Genomic DNA, 15,532 nt, shown 5'->3' on the forward strand with positions numbered 1-15,532 from the left:
GCATTTGATAATCTCTGGTGGCCCGCACTGTTTCAGAGGCTAAGACATCTATAGGTACCGCAGTCACTGTACAACGGTTTTCTAGACTACTGTAAGGACCGAGTAGTCGAATGGCAGATGGACAGCCGGAAAGTAATTAAAAGAATTACCAAAGGCTACCCTCAAGGGTCGATCTGTGGCCCCGTCTTCTGGGACATAAGAATCGAACCCCTCCTACAACTTCTGGGTGGGCATGACAGGTCAGACGGAAATGTTGCCTACGCAGATGACCTATTAGTTGTAGTCACTGCAAACAACAGAGCTCAGTTAGAAGAGAAAGCCAGTGGAATACTACAAACAATTACTGAGTGGTGTCATAACAACAAACTGATGATAGTTGAATACAAAACAATATATACTTTACTGAAAGGATCACTCCAAAGGAATCCTTCGATTAAAATTGGGGACACAAACATCAAACGAGCAGCCCTTACCCACTATCTTGGGGTACACATAGATGAAAAATTGAATTTCCACAAACACATAAGGTTAACAACAGACAAAGCAGAAAAAATACTACACAAACTGGTGAGGCTAAATTCAAAACAGTACAGACTACCTCTACCAGTCATAAGGACATACCACTGTGCGCTTTTCAAATCAGTTCTCAGCTTCGCAGCTAGCATGTGGGCACCTAGACTGAACGTGGTCACCAACAAAGCATCGGTCAGACGAGGGCAGAGAAGTGTCCTACTTAGGCTATCTGGAGCCTTCGGTACCACCTCAGCGGATGCACTGTATGTGGTGCTCGGAATATGCCCCATAGATATCACGATCAAATACAGAGCTGCAAGGTACTGGTTAAAGGTGGGGAGACTAGATAAGGTACACACAATAACCGGTTTGCCAATAGAGATGATATGTCAACTTAAAAGTTGGCGTTTGGATACGTGGCAAGGTGAGTGGGATGTAAGTTATAAGGGACGTAGACTGCACAACTTCCTCCCTGACATAAGGGAACAGTTGAGAATGAGACATATCGATCCTAGCCGCGGTATGGTACATTTCTTAACTGGACAGGACCTTATCCCACACACTTGAACCACGTGAGTCTGCGGCAGACATGTACATGCACATGAGGGGGAGAAGGTTCCCCAGAACATACTGTCTTTTTCTGCGGGCAATACGCTAACAATAGGCATACACTACACTTAGACTACACAGATACAGACATTAATATATATACAGCAATAAGAAACGAAGAACAATAGGCACAATTAAACGCACTGACAAACAGTATTTCAAAAACAAAACATGAAGAGTACATGCGAGTAGACGGAGTAAGTATGTGTCTCCCCACTCTCCATTGTGGCCAAGTTTATTCAAGATGGCGGCGATGAAGTCATCCAAGATGGCGGCATGTAGACTTGGCAACATCGCATGACGTCATCCAAGATGGCGGCTTTTGGCGGGAAAATAGGCCTATTGTGCTATATCCATTAACCTAATCTCAAGAAAAAATGGCGGGAATTTTGAATTTTGGCGGGAAAGTAGGCCAATTGTGCTATGTCCACTAACCTAAGCCACCAGAAGAAAAAATGGCGTGAAGTTTGAATTTTGGCGGGAAAATAGGCCAATTGTGCTAAGTTCACTAACCTAAGCCACCAGAAGAAAAAATTGGCGGAAGTTTGAATTCCAACAGGATAATGCATGCAAAGACTGTACTTGTCTTTATTATTATTATTATTATTATTATTATTATTATTATTATTATTATTATTATTATTATTATTATTAATTATCATTTATTAACATTCATTATCATTCGTTATCATTTATTATAATTTATTATTATTGACCTGCCTCCACTAGAAAATTCCCACCAAATTCAAATTCCACCACTATAATGGCTGCAAAATCTTACTTTTGTTTATTATTATTCATTATTATTTATTATCATTCATTATCATTCATTGTCACTTATTATCATTCATTATCATTTATTTACCTTCATTATCAATTATTATTATTATTATTATTATTTATTATTATTATAGGCCTACCTCCACTAGAAAATTGCCCCAAATTCAAATTCCAACACGATATTCTCTCGAAAACTGTACTTCTATGTATTATTATTATTTATTCAAGATGTCCGATTTTCTCGGTGAGAAAGTCATTTTCGTTACATCCATAACAAAAATCTATCATAAGTTCAAATCCCAACACCATAATTGATCACACGTACGAGCTTTCTCCGTCACTTACCTTTTTTCACTTGTAGCCTATCATAATCGTGTCAAATAATAAACTGCAATTATAGTAACCTAAGTCACGTCCTTTGATTTTGCAGGGAAGGGACTGAAGACTTTATTTCAAGCAGATCATCACTTGTTCTCCAACACAGTCAGCACACACATCTTTGATATTGCAGTGCAGTCACCACGACGTCCACACTCCAACTGAATTAGTTCAAATCCTCGCCACCCTCTGGCCAGAGCGCGGAGACACTGCCGAAGCCTGTCACGTGAGGCGGCCGGCCACTAGCGCTGGGGCGAGCCCAGCGATCGCCCCCACGTCGTGAACATGTTTTCGCTGGACACGCTGGAACTTGCCGAGTTTGACGTCACAGCAGCCCCTTGTCCGCTCACCACGTGTATTCGTCGCCTCTGCACGTTACCCGCCAAAATTGTTTGCCTCGGGACTGAATCACACAACAGACAGACGCTCGCTGCCACACTTTTGGCGCCAAAGTTGTTTTCCTGGGCACGTTCAAACCTGTCGATGCCGACCGCTCACCATCCACCACATGTCCCTGTGCAAGCGTGAACGCAGTGCTACGCTTTTGGCGGCAAAGTTCGCTTCACAGTGGAATCCGCCATGACTATATAACAGCACGTTTGGACCGCACTAGAACGCCCGCTAATTGACTCGCACTCGCGCGAGCGTAATAACTGTACAATCGCTGCGCCGCCGCCCCGCTTACGTCACACACCCTCCATATACGCGACGGATATAGCCTTCTGTAAATACCTGTAAAATGACTCTTTATTTCAGACATTACGGTCATGCAGGTGTGCCCCAACTGACTTCTTCTTGCTCACACAGCGAAACTCCAGAGCGCAGCTGACGTACGCGCGGCCGGCTGAGCCCGCCCCATCGGCAGCTCCCTGGCCGGCTGACGTCAAGCGACCAGCGGTGCCCGCACACCCCCACGGCCAGCGCGCCAGGTAGGTGGCGAGCAGCACCTCAGGGTCCCGCCACAAACGGTCAGCCACGCTTGCCTCAGAGTCCGACTACGTAAACATCCTTCCGCTCCCACGAGCACTTAACGCCGGACACGGTGGAACCTGTCGACCGCGTGCTGGACAAAGGATACGTTTGGCGCCAGAGTTTGACCGACAGTGGAATCCACCATGACCGTATAACAGCGCGTTTGCTCAATGCCAGAACACTCGCTAATTCACTCTCACCACCCCGCTATATTAAATAATTCAGTTTACAATTTCATATACGTATGCAAACGTGTGAAACTCCCTAATTGGATACGCGCTGTTTAGGTTTAAAGACAACTTTAGAACACGGAACGATAACTTATGTCGCGGTCCCATGGATGGATCTGACATAAAATCGAAAGAAATGCGAAAACTGATTAGCGCATAGATATAAACTAACCTAATATACACCGAAATGCGGTGAAAATGAGAACGTACTTGCCTATCTTCTGGTTCGCAGGGGTGAATTTGTACATGGAGTCAAGTACGCGGCAACAAGAGGAACGCAGGAAAACGATGACGTCGAAGCGAGCCAAATAAGGAAGGTAGTCAATTTTTTCTCGTTGAGTTCGTTTTATAGTGTATGTCTACTGAGGTAGCAGTGATACACGCGAGTTGAATACTGTATTTGATGCTTTTCAGGAGGACAGAGAATCATTCACGTCTAAACTTTCTCACATCTGTGTTAAATGATAACAGAGGGTGTACGGGATGATTGATTGAGACAGAGCTGCAACTAGGTACGATTCAAACGTTGACTCATTTATTCTAGAGAAGGACAAGTTGCTGAAGGTAGATTTTTTTTCCAGTATTCTATTTGGATGCTTTAGTCACGTGATATAGCCAGCGTTCTAGTCGTATGCGGCTACGTGTTCGGTATGTGGTTTAAAGCGCTGTCTACTTGCGATCGTTAACGGTGAACCCGTCGGTCATCAGAGGACTTCCATCTCATGTGTGATGAAAGTTGACACATTCCCCTAAACGCGCTTTGATTTACGCGATCCCCACCCTGTCGCATGCTTGTTGTAATATCGAGACTTCAGCATAATAACTAAGTTAGCTGTGGGTATTTGTGAGGGGCTGTAATCATTGTGTACACACTTACCCGACAGACGGGATGACTTGTAATTTTCACATGTTGGACGCTGCTGTTATACGTATCTGTTTGCTTGTAGGATGTACCGGCTGCTAATAAGTATCATTTTTTATATAGACCTGATGGAGTAATAGTATTATTTCTGACTCGCGATCTGGTGTGATCATTGGGCACTAGACGTGTTCGCGGGGCTATATTGGGCTCATATCATAGAAAGGAAAAGTTTTACGGTTGGGGTAGAGATAGCTCAGCGTAGGGTGACCAGGGAGAAGGATGTATGTCTGACAGGATGGAAAAGTAAGCGATCTAAGGTTATTGCCCATTTTTAAGTGCTGAACGTTCTAGTCTTAGGAGCGTGTGTGTGTTTATCTTCTCTCTCTCTCTCTCTCTCTCTCTCTCTCTCTCTCTCTCTCTCTCTCTCCTACCGGAACCTTCGATGCACCGATCATGGACTCTAGAACAATACTTTACACATGATGGATTGGATGATTTGCTTAAAAATCTATCGAACTACGTTGTGTGTAAATATGCCTCCACTCTTTTTCTTCTTAACTGTATGCTATTAAATTAAGGCACTTTGAGATCTGTTACTATAGATCGTTATGGTGTGCTAAGCTACAAGATTTTATTACATTTCGAGAAATGTGGTGCACTTGGATGGGTTAGGATTAGGAAAGCTCTATTCAGTTAAGAGAGATGGAATGTAGCTGTTTTCGTCTGCTTGGTTGAGGAATAATTGGGTAGCAATGTTGTGGGGTAGGTAGGTCAATGCCGAGGTGAGGATGGTCTTTTAACGTAATAGGACTAGATAGCTCTGTAACCGCCATACACAGAGAGATTGATCGAGTACTATGCGCGAGGTCTTAGAAATATGTATAGCGTTGTCTGGTATAATTTGATCATCTTTATGTGTTCGAGAATTAAGTATGAATGGACGTGCTGAGCAGTCATCTATGAATGGTCGCAATGATACTTGCAAAGTAGAGGATGTATGGTTTAGCTATGATACTGAAATTAAGAAAACAAGCTGTCACATGACTGGCCAGTGTTGGACTTACTGTAAAATTTTTCGCGATATCAGCTGTGATGGATAATATTACAGTAGATCGGTGGTGTCTTATCCATCACATCTGTGCATTGGGTATGACATAATGATTGATTGACAATGCTTACTTGAGTTGGGGGAGAAATTTTGGTTGATGGACCGCAACTTCCAGGGTTGCTAGCACCGAAAACGGTGATCCTGTACTTGTGTGCAAAAATGACCAATCACTAGAAATGGAATGCAAAGTTATAAGCTATTCGGTCACTGCGACATATGAGTTTAAATGTAGAGGTGGTCAATCACTTTCGAGGGAAGTCGCTACAACGCCAGCAGGCTCTTCTATTTTCCTTGTGTTGTGGCTGTCCTTTATTTAAAATCGTTAATGTTATGCGATCAACTGTAAGAATATGATTTATAAGGTGCAAGGTATAGTTTCCTGTGAGAGGACATCAGTCCGTGTTAATGTCTGTTTAGAATCAGACAATGACTTTGAAGTTGCGGCAGATAGACGAAATGCTCGGCAGTGTGCAAAAGCGTGTTAGAAAACACTGTTTGAACAAGGGCCAGAGGCAGCTTCTCATTCGCCTAGAGTATGGGTGATCAAACTTTAAAAGGGTCTCTGCAGCGTGTGTGTATATTTAATATGGTCTTGTTCATATAGTCATCTGTAGTTTGAGGAGTTGGATTTGGCGAGCGTTAGGAATTCTTGGATGGTTGAATTCTGAGTTATTCGGGGGGAGTATTGTGAATTCCGTTAATCTGTGCTGGAGGTGGGGTGCATTGGTGCCTTCGCGACTTTTTCACTGTTTGATGGTAGAGGATAAAGATGATAGGGTGTTGAGGATCTGTTGTACTTATACCTAGTTTGAGGCTACAACATTGCGCGCATTTCCGGCGAATGGTCAAAACAAGGTCCTGTTGTAGTAACTGAGATAGTTCTGTTTATAGACACGTTGTAGAAGGTAATAGATATGTCTTTCTCCGACTTAAATTGCAGAGATCAGTTGGGTGAAGATAAATGCATACTCATCTATGCTTAGAAAGGGAGAATGCTTTTTTATTATTAAGTGAGTTTTGGCAGGAGTGAAAATGGTTTTATGTATGCGAGTGGAAATTGTCAGCGAAGGGTGAATGACATCGGGTTTGCTGGTTGGGGGAGACAGTGTTTACATGTCCTGTTGGAGATGCAAGGGGGAGATAGAGATCTGCGCTATTCAGGAATCCATTTGTGCACTGTATGTCGTTAGACAATAGCTGGAGAGCAGGTATAGGGAGAGCCCACTTCAGCATTCTGGTCCTGGGGCTGAGTGGATGGCTGTTTAGATGGACAGCTATGTGGCTTTGACATGCCGCCAGCGGCGCTCGGACACTCGCTTTGTAAGGCGCTATGGGATTAGTTTGAGCATTTTGTACTTGTTTCGGTGATTATTGGATTAAGAACTGTAATATTGAAGGTCATGTCCTCAGTGGGATTGCTGTGTGATAGAGAAAGTGTGTTTACGTATTTGAAGATATGTTTCGCGAATGGTGATGTTAAGTTGATGGTGCAGTTTAGCTACCACTGTAAAAAAAATAGCTGTCTCCTGCTGAAAGAAAGAAAGAAAGAAAGAAAGAAAGCGATGACCTTGCTCCCAGACCTGATGGATGAGTTATTAGATAAGAGCAAGTGATAGTTGAATGATTCTATGTGTTCGGATATAGGAGTCTCTAAACGGCAGGGCGAGATTTTCTTTTTATGTGGAAATTTATGCAATATATAGATAGTGATATTCGACTGCTAGTGACAACAGTTAAGAGCGGAAAAATAGGTACAAATCGAGCGCTGGCAGAATGTTGCGGCAATGGTAATAATATTTAATTGAAGGTGGAGGTGGTAAATATGGACCAGGCTTTGAATATTGGTGTGAGTGTCGTATGTGCTTGATGCTCTGTATAATAGTTTTACTCTTTAATTGCGTTTGGTATTTCTGGGTGTGTGTAAAATTAATTTTACTGTTGAAAGTGCGAGAAAGATGAGTTGATTGGTGTTTAGATAGAGGCTACATTTGTAATTCGAAAAGAGGGGATGAGAATGGTAAATTGATTGATGGACATGATTTGTGGGGTGATATATGAGTGTCAAGATAGGGTTGAGGATGTTTGCGTATGTTGATGGTGGGACAGGTGTGAGGTTAGGTGCGGTGGGAGGTGTAAATTATATCTTTTTTTTTAATGTTTTAAAATAAGAATAATATTGAGAAGGTTTTAGATGGCTGATCACGTGACGAGGCGAGAGCAGGGATGTGTAGTTATGTTTAGTTAAAAGGCCGTGTAATGTCGTGTGAGGAGCAATGCACAGTGTGCTACAGTGTCATAGGAGGTAAAAACATGTGCTGCTATGATGTGTCTAGCGTACGGAGGCTGCGCTTTGGAATTATGCTACGTTGATATAAAGTTGATTTTCACCCGCGTTCGGTGGTCGCGGCTCGGGATCGCGGTCCTGGACGGACGTATGTGTGTGCCTTGACTGCTGATGAGTGTGTTGACCGCGCCAACTCACGCTTGCGGAAACCGAGCAGGGGCTGTGTGAGGTCTGAAGTCAGACAGATGGGTGACTTCACGATCCTGTGGGCAGGGTGCGGAGTGGGGGTACCTGTGCACGTCTGTTGAGTTATTTTGCGAGCGGATCTGCAGGCTCTGCTATGCGTTATTAGGATGTTTACGAGTACTGAGCGTATCTACACATCTGTGTGATGTATTATTTAGTAGCAGTTTGCTATAGTGTGTACTGAAATTATGATTGGGTGCATGTCTGTGGGCTGTGCAACATGGCCCAGGGCACATCTGGGATAGGTGTTTTGTGATAGCATGATAGATATACTGTATGGTTAAATAAGTTGTTCGAAAAAATAAATAGAGTGTTCTCAATGATTACACGCACCAGCAGCGCAGATCAGAGAGATTGGTTTTTCGTCACCATCTCGGTTGCATGCGAGTAGTAAATGTTTTCCCAGCTGCGTTAATCGTGTGTGTCAACGAGCTGTGAGCTATTCTGACAATAGACGTGAAGGCAGGTCCAGACCTGAGACGCAGGCGGTATACATGAGAAGAACAATGTAGCTTTCGCATGTGTCGGCTGTCACGAGCGCTCAGAAGCTGAACTTGGCTGGAGACTCTGGAAGCCCCTTCCCCACCGACCGCACGCGTGCGCGGCCTGCCTTGGAGCGTAATCTAAGGCGCATAGGCGATATCAGTTTCTCCGGTGATAGGTGCGAATGTGACTGTGTTGAGGTCATGTCTGGGAGAGGCCGAGCAGAGACTTTTGGTCGGTTTGGCAGCTGGGGGTGTTTGAGCGCGTCTGTTGTACTATTTAGCGAGCATGGTGGTGGTGGTGGTTAGTGTTTAACGTCCCGTCGACAACGAGGTCATTAGAGACGGAGCGCAAGCTCGGGTTAGGGAAGGATTGGGAAGGAAATCGGCCGTGCCCTTTCAAAGGAACCATCTCGGCATTCGCCTGAAACGATTTAGGGAAATCACGGAAAACCTAAATCAGGATGGCCGGAGACGGGATTGAACCGTCGTCCTCCCGATTGCGAGTCCAGTGTGCTAACCACTGCGCCACCTCGCTCGGTATTTAGCGAGCATGTCTGTGCACTGTGCAGTGCTTTATTTGGAAAGTTTAAGAGTACAGAGCTCGTCTGATGATATTGTGTACTGCATTATTTAAGAGCTGTTTCCTATTGTGTGGAGAAATTAGGAGTTGTGTACGTGTTTGTGGTCTGTGTCAGATGACCATAGTCGGATCAGTGCGGGTGTTTTGTGACAAATATACTCCACAACTAAATAAAAGGGCTCCAGATAAATAGAGTGCAGCCTTCCCTTACTTCCCCGAGCAGCACAGCGCAGTCTGAGCTGTTTTTGCGTAATAACGGCAATCTGGTCAGAATGTGAGTGAGGAGACAAATAACTGGACAAATTTATCTGTAGAGGAGTTACAGGTCTGGATTGGAATGAGTATCTTGATGGGTGTGGTTGTGTTGCCAAGTGTAGTGCACTACTGGAGTTCAGAAACTGCCTTATGTCAGCCTTACATATCGAAACCTATGAGAAGTAAAAGTTTCAAAAAGATATGTAGCAAATAAATGAAGTACACTCGTTCCTTCTTCCATCAGCCTATGCACTGAAATTATTTCCGAAAATTAGAAGTTGTTTGGCTATTTGGAGGTAAATGTTTTGCATTATTTACGAGCGGTTCGCATGTCTGTAGGCTGTGCTATGAGTTATTTTTAACTGTTTACAATTATCAAGAGTGTTTCTAGAACATTATAAATATGTAGGAGTGTTTTGCAGGTCTGTATGATGTGGGACATGTCGGTGTGATACATATACTCCATTCCTAAATAAAGTAAATTCGTTCCTCCATCCATGGACCTAGTGCAGGGTGAGCCCGTTTACCAGAAACATGTAGGAAGAGGTTGAGTGCTGGTGGGTTAGTCTGAAACAATTTTGTTAGGTTGGTGGTGGAAGCGTAAGTGAGCTTCGTTTACTGGCAGATTTCAAAGTTGGCGCTGGTTCCTAGGAGGAGGAGGTGGCGGTCTGGTCCTCGAAAAGTAGTTGAAATTAGGGAGCTGAACAGGTTTCCATAAGTATATGAAATTGTAAACTGAATTATTTAATATAGTGGGGTGGTGAGAGTGAATTAGCGAGTGTTCTGGCATTGAGCAAACGCGCTGTTATACGGTCATGGTGGATTCGACTGTCGGTCAAACTCTGGCGCCAGACGTATCCTTTGTCCGGCACGCGGTCGACAGGTTCCATCCTGTCCAGTGTTAAGTGCTCGCGGGCACAGAAGGATGTTTACGTAGTCGGACTCTGAGGCAAGCGTGGCTGACCGTTTGTGGCGGGACCCTGAGGTGCTGCTCGCCACCTACCTGGCGCACTGGCCATGGCGGTGTGCGGGCACTGCTGGTTGCTTAACGTCAGCCGGCCAGGGAGCTGCCGATGGAGCGGGCTCAGCCAGCTGCCCGTACGTCAGCTGAGCTCTGGAGTTTTGCTGTGTGAGCATGGAGAAGTCAGTTGGGGCACACCTGCATGACCGTAATGTCTGAAATAAAGAGTCATTTTACAGGTATTTACAGAAGGCTATATCCGTCGCGTGTATGGAGGGAGTGTGACGTAAGTGGGGCGGCGGCGCAGCGATTGTACAGTTATTACGCTCGCGCGAGTGCGAGTCAATTAGCGGGCATTCTAGTCCAAACGTGCTGTTATATAGTCATGGCAGATTTCACTGTGGAGCAAACTTTGCCGCCAAAAGCGTAGCACTGTGTTCTCGCTCACACAGGGACACGTGGTGGATGGTGAGCGGTCGGCATCGACAGGTTTGAACGTGCCCAGGAAAACAACTTTGGCGCCAAAAGTGTGGCAGCGAACGTCTGACTGTTGTGTGATTCAGTTCCGAGGCAAACAATTTTGGCGGGTAACGTGCAGAGGCGACGAATACACGTGGTGAGCGGACAAGGGGCTGCTGTGACGTCAAACTCGGCAAGTTCCAGCGTGTCCAGCGAAAACATGTTCACGACGTGGGGGCGATCGCTGGGCTTGCCCCAGCGCTAGTGGCCGGCCGCCTCACGTGATAGGCGTCGGCAGTGTCTCTGCGCTCTGGCCAGAGGGTGGCGAGGATTTGAACTAATTCAGTTGGAGTGCGGATGTCGTGGTGACTGCACTGCGATATCAAAGATGTGTGTGCTGACTGTGTTGGAGAACAAGTGGTGACCGTACCGCTTGAAATAAAGTCTTCAGTCCCTTCCCCCCTGCAAAATTCAAGGACATGACTTAGGTTACTATAACTGCAGTTTATTATTTGACGCGATTATGATAGGCTACCAGCGAAAAAAGATAAGTGACGGAGAAAGCTCGTACGTGTGATCAACTATGGTGTTGGGATTTGAACTTATGGTAGATTTTTGTTATGGATGTAAGGAAAACGGCTTTCTCACCGAGAAAATCGGACATCTTGAATAAATAATAAATGATAACAATAAATAGTACAGTTTTCGAGAGAATATCGTGTTGGAATTTGAATTTGGGGCAATTTTCTAGTGGAGGTAGGCCTATAATAATAAATAATAATAATAATAAGATTAAAAACAGCCGACCAGTTGCAATGGATAAAGTAATCTTTACCTAGGTTTCGACAGATTTAAATCTATCTTCTTCAGAAGGCAGCAGTATTACATTAATATGGAATGATATGTCATTGTCGTTTTTACAAATATCTACATAGATCCATTAGTCCAAAATAAAATATAGCCCTGAAAATAGGGTTTGTCATGTAAATAAAAATTAGTGCATGGAAGTTGCAGAGCTCACAAGCGACTCTTGAGTAATGTAATACTGCTGCCTTCTGAAGAAGATAGATTTAAATCTGTCGAAACCTAGGTAAAGATTACTTTATGCATTGAAACTGGTCGGCTGTTTTTAATCTTATTACGTGGAACCGTTGCTGTTGCGCAGCTATGTTTAAAATACCAATAATAATAATAATAAATGATAATGAAAGTAAATAAATGATAATGAATGATAATAAATGACAATGAATGATAATGAATGATAATAAATAATAATGAATAATAATAAACAAAAGTAAGGTTAGTGGATGTAGCACAATTGGCCTATTTTACCGCCAAAAGCCGCCATCTTGGATGACGTCATGCGATGTTGCCAAGTCTACAGGCTACCATCTTGGATGACGTCATCGCCGCCATCTTGAATAAATTTGGCAACAACGGAGGTGACACATACTTAGTCCCTCTACTCATGCAGACACGACATACCGAACATGCCTATGTGCAATTTAACAAGCCTCCAGAGTGTGGACAGCGATACCCACAGTGACAGCGAGAATAGTGACAATGAGGAGGAACAGGAGGAGGAATCTGAGATTTAACAGTAAATAAGCATAAGGTGCTGGCGATCTAGCCAAGAAATCACCAAATACAGTACATGGATGGGCACCTAAAGAAGTTAATACATAGGATTAGTATTAAATAGGATAAGCTGTATCATTTCTCTACTAATAACCATTCGTGTGTGTGTGTGTGTGTGTGTGTGTGTGTGTGTGTGTGTGTGCGCGCGCGTGTGTGTGTGTGTTTGCGTGCGTGCACGTGTGTTTCTGTGTGTGTGCAACTGGTGGTCAAAGGCTCGAAGAACCCATTCCAAGGTATGCACCGTCAGTCACATTCGGTGATGGTACTAACAAATCTCTCCTCTATCCTATCATCTTTCTATACTCTTCTTTAAAAAACAACAAAATTTTATTTATATTCCAGCCTTAAATTATTTTTATTTAGAAAAGTATCATTCTTTGTAAATGTTGTAGATAAAACAAAAGAAAAGAGAATTGTAAAAAGATGAAAAACGAAAATTGTAAGATGTACGACCTGTTTTAAACATCAGGTAGTAGGTCTATAATTTGGCAATAAATAATAAATAAATATACATCCTCAATTTATTATCCATTCTTCTGTATATTATTCTTGTCAGCAACTTGGATGCATGAGCTGTTAAGCTATTGAGAGATAATTCTCGCACTTGTCAGCTCTTTCAGTCTTCGGCAATGTGTGGATGATATTCTTACGATAGCCAGATGGTATGTCACCAGACTCGTACATTGTACACATCTACGTGAATAGTCGTTTCGTTGCCTCTTCCCCCAATGATTTTAGAAATTCTGATGGAATGTAATCCATCCCTTCTGCCTTATTTAATCTCAAGTCCTCCATAGCTCTTTTAAATTCTAGTTCTAATACTGGATTCTCTACGTCTTGTAAATCGACTCCTGTTCCTTCTTCTATCACATCAGGCCTAACTTCCCCTTCATAGAGGCTTTCAATAAATTCGTTCCACCTATCCGCTCTCTCCTCTGCATTTAACAGTGGAATTCCCATTGCACTCTTAATGTTCATATCACCGAAGATTGTTTTGACTTCCCTGTGTGCTGAGTCTGTCCTTTTGACAATCATTTCCTTTTCGATATCTTCACATTTTTCATGCAACCATTTCGTCTTAGCTTTCCTGCTCTTAATATTTATTTCATTCCTCAGTGACTTGTATTTCTGTATTCCTGAGTTTACCGAAACGTTTTTGTACTTCCTCCTTTCATCGATCAACCGAAGTATTTCTTCTGTTACCCATGGTTTCTTCGCTGCTGCCTTCTGTCTACCTATCTTTTTCTTTCCAACTTCTGTGATTGTCCGTTTTACAGATATTCCTTTCTGTTCAATTGTACTGCCTACTAAGCTATTCCTTATTTCTGTACCTATGGAATTAAAGAACTTCAAGCGCTTCAAGAGTATCTTGTATCTCGTCATTCCTTAGTACTTCTGTATCGCACTTCTTTGCGTATTGGTTCTTCCTGACTAATGTCTTGAACTTCAGCCAATCTTTATCACTACCATATTGTAATCCGAGTCTATATCTGCTTCTCGGTACGCCTTACAATCCAGTATCTGATTTCGGAATGTCTGCCTGACCGTAACGTAATTTAAGTGAAGTCTTCCCGTATCACCCGTCCTTTTCCAAGTATACCTTCTCCTCTTGCAATTCTTGAACAGAGTATTCGCTATTACTAGCTGAAATTTATTACAGAACTCAATTAGTCTTTCTCCTCTCTCATTCCTTGTCTCAACATCATATTCTCCTGTAACCTTTTCTTTTACTCCTTCTTCTACAACTGCATTCCAGTCCCCCACAACTATTAGATTTACATCTCCCTTTCAATATTCTCATATGCTTATTCTGTATCTTCATCTTCATCTTGCGACACGTATACTTGAACTATCGTCGGTGTTGTTTTGCTGTCGATTCTGATAATGACAATCCTATCACTGAACTGTTCACAGTAGTACATTATCTGCCCTGCCTTCCTATTCGCAACGAACCCTACTCCTGCTATACCATTTTCTGCTGCTGTTGATATTACCTAATACTCATCTGACCAGAAATCCTTGCCTTCTTTCCATCTCACTTCACTGGCCATATCCACTATATCTAGATTGAGACTCAGCATTTCCCCTTTAAGAGTTTTCTGCCGTATTCAAACTTATGACATTCCAGGCCCCAATTCATAGAATGTTATTCTTTCGTTGGTTATTCAGTCTTTTTCTCATGGTGCCTCCCCCTTGGCAGTCCCCTCCAGGAAGTCCGAATGGGGGACTAGTCTGGCATTTTTTGCCGATGGAGAGATCAATTACACGCCACATGTACTGTGGATACACATTACGTGTCTTTAATGCAGTAGTTTCCATTGCCTTCTGCCTCCTCATGCCGTTGATCATTGCTGATTGATCCGCCTTTAGAGGCAGTTTCCCCGCCCAGAATGAGAGTGACTTCTCATGCTGGAAGTCTTCGCCCGCCAATGCAGATTATTAACTAAAAGCTAATCAGTGCCGCGTTTCGAACCCGGAGCATACAACAGCTTCATTACTAATCAAAGACGTTACCCCTAGACCACGAGTTAAGTAGTTCTATTGGTTATCTAATTAGTCATTTGAAGATATCCTTAGCAACTTTGCAGGAAGGAAGCTGAAAAATTGTTCCTATGTGTAACTTTGACATAGGGTAGTGCTGGACACACATTCCAAATCGCTGGAGTCGGTTGTGCGGGCAGCATATTGGTTAAGTCAAGAAGCATGCCCAGAACGCTTTTACGTTTTAAAACCAGCTATTGTTGAATTTATGAAGGAAGGAGGAGTGCAGGAACGAAACTTAGACAATCCAGAATGGATTGCAGACCTCACATATTATGTAGACTTCATTGCACGCTGCCCACAGTAAGGCACAACAAAGTGAGAAACATCTAAGTTCAGGTCTAACAGGGATGCTTTTAAAAAGAAAATCACGTTGTGGAAGGGGCAAATTGTGACATAAAACACAGTCTATTTTCATAAGCTGGTTGGCGTTAAAGAAAACGTTATGTTTGAAGAACTCATTGTGGCCTTGAAAGAGTCACAAGGATAGTTTTCCAAACGTTTTCAGGAAACTGACAATATTACACTTGTTTTCGATCGTTTTTGAGACCGTTTGCCATTTCAGTTGAAAATGCCCCTGTACATGTCCAGACGTAACCGATTCATCTACAATGTAATTCAAGTATTGAAG

Source organism: Schistocerca piceifrons, chromosome 3 (genome assembly GCF_021461385.2).
Source record: "Schistocerca piceifrons isolate TAMUIC-IGC-003096 chromosome 3, iqSchPice1.1, whole genome shotgun sequence".
Classification (NCBI taxonomy): Eukaryota; Metazoa; Arthropoda; class Insecta; order Orthoptera; family Acrididae; genus Schistocerca; species Schistocerca piceifrons.